At 42.1% G+C, this 1950-nt stretch overlaps 1 protein-coding gene across 1 annotated transcript in view; it reads left to right on the forward strand.

Annotated features, from left to right (window-relative positions):
• The window catches only part of NR1D2 (nuclear receptor subfamily 1 group D member 2), a 39088-nt gene extending 37737 nt beyond the window's left edge, over window positions 1-1351 (forward strand). Inside the window, exon 9 of the mRNA XM_077760719.1 lies at window positions 1017-1351. The gene's annotated coding sequence lies outside the window, so the exon portion shown is untranslated. The remainder of the gene's footprint in view (window positions 1-1016) is intronic.
• Window positions 1352-1950: the final 599 nt, after the last annotated feature.

Raw genomic sequence — 1950 nt, forward strand, 5'->3', positions numbered from 1 at the left:
TCCTTTTTTGTGTGTGTGTGTGTGTGTGTGTGTGTGTGTGTGTGTGTGTGTGTGTGTAGTGGGAGCATACTTTTGGGGCCATAGATGAGGCTCAACATCTAAACTCTCTCAGAAACTTGTTTGTTTGTTTTCTTGCCTGAGAGCTTTTGAAAAGAAAAGAAAAGAAAAAATATTAGGCCCACTTCAATCAAACATAGCAGAGGATTCTAGGTGTTTGTATTCTTAAGAACTCAAAACCAGACTGTGATAAACAGATAATTGTCATTGAGATGTTTCCCACTTTATTTACTAGGGATTTTCTATTGTTGCTTTTATTTATTTATTTTTTTTAATTTTTTTAATGTTTTATTTATTTCTAGGAGAGAGAGAGAGACAGTTTGAGCAGGGGAGGGTCAGAGAGAGAGGGAGTCACAGACTGAAACAGGCTCCAGGCTCTGAGCTGGCAGTCAGCACAGAGCCTGACGCGGGGCTCGAACCCACGAACCGCGAGATCATGACCTAAGTGAAAGTCGGACACTTAACCGACTAAGCCACCCAGGCGCCCCACTATTGTTGCTTTTCAATTTAGTAGACAGTAGAATTACAAGTTGCCATGGCAACCTACCCATTGCCTAAGTTGCCTGGGCCTTAAAGACACAGAAACCACATTTGGTTTTCTTCCAAAAGAGCTGACATTGTTATAAAACAGAGCCCAGCAGAGTGAATGCCGAATTAGAGCAGACATCCTGCCCCCCCCCTTCTTTTCCCTTCCCTCCCCTCTTGTGGTTTCTGTGTTTACCAGGCCCTTGAATAGCCCAGTGTTAGAAATTGTATAATTTGGTCTCTGGAGTTCTTTCAAGAAAACAACCACGTTGCTGTGTCCTATGCAGTTTTGCTACCTTTGTTCGTAACAAACTATGGGAGTTAGGAGATTTGGGGATGGTTGGCATATATACGTAGTTAAACTCCCACTTTAATTCAGTGTTTGACAAGTGATAGACTTCTGTCCTTTCTGGGACCACCCTTCTTTCATTCAGGTGGGACATCAAAAGAACACCCCAAAGAAACTGAAGACTGGTTCTCAAGACACTTCCAACTTGAAGGAAAAGCCTGGAAGACCTGGGGACCCATTCTCGGTGATGCCCAGAAGTAGAATTAACTGGTGAAGCTTGACAAAACCCTGGAACTCTAGCAACTTCTCTAAATGAATTTTCTCATTCCTCTGAGCTTTGCCCGTAGCCACTGTACTCATTCTGTTACAAAACTAATTATAAAAAATCTTGAGAGCCAAAGGAAGGCTGATTCATCTGATAAGCTAATTTGAGAGCATACCTTGGGCCTGGGTTGTAGTATACTTCCAGGAGGCATGATTGAGAAGTTAATAAAGGAAAACTCTTCAATAAAATAAAACCTCCCCTTGGCTACAGAAATTGCAATTACTGAAGTTTGCTAGCTATGAAAGTTTAGATTTTACTGGGATATGTTTATTTTCAGTCTTATTTAATTTCTTTTCAGGCTGTAAGCCATCATTCAGTACTGATTTTTATGGCTAGTTTTAAGGGACCAAGGAGGGACCTCCTTTTCTGCTACAGGAAGTACTTTATTTCATGGGGAAGTGAGGTTCACTTATGAAAATTACCCATCCAGGCACTGGGGCAGTTTTGGCTTTACCCTGTGACTTCTTTGAGCACTCAGTGCAATCACAGACCTTGCTGGTTACCCATGTTTATGAAATGGGTAATCACAATAGCAGGAATTTAAATTTTTAAAAATGTTTTTATTTATTTGTGTGTGAGAGAGAGAGAGAGACAGCATGAGCAGAGGAGGGTCAGAGAGAGGAGATACAGAATCTGAAGCAGGCTCCAAGCTCTGAGCTAGCTGTCAGCACAGAGCCTGTCGTGGGGCTCGAACCCATGAACTGAGATCATGACGTGAGTGGAAGTTGGATGCTTAACTGACTGAGCCAACCAG

Source organism: Crocuta crocuta, unplaced genomic scaffold (assembly GCF_008692635.1).
Source record: "Crocuta crocuta isolate KB4526 unplaced genomic scaffold, BGI_CrCroc_1.0 scaffold253, whole genome shotgun sequence".
Taxonomy (NCBI): Eukaryota; Metazoa; Chordata; class Mammalia; order Carnivora; family Hyaenidae; genus Crocuta; species Crocuta crocuta.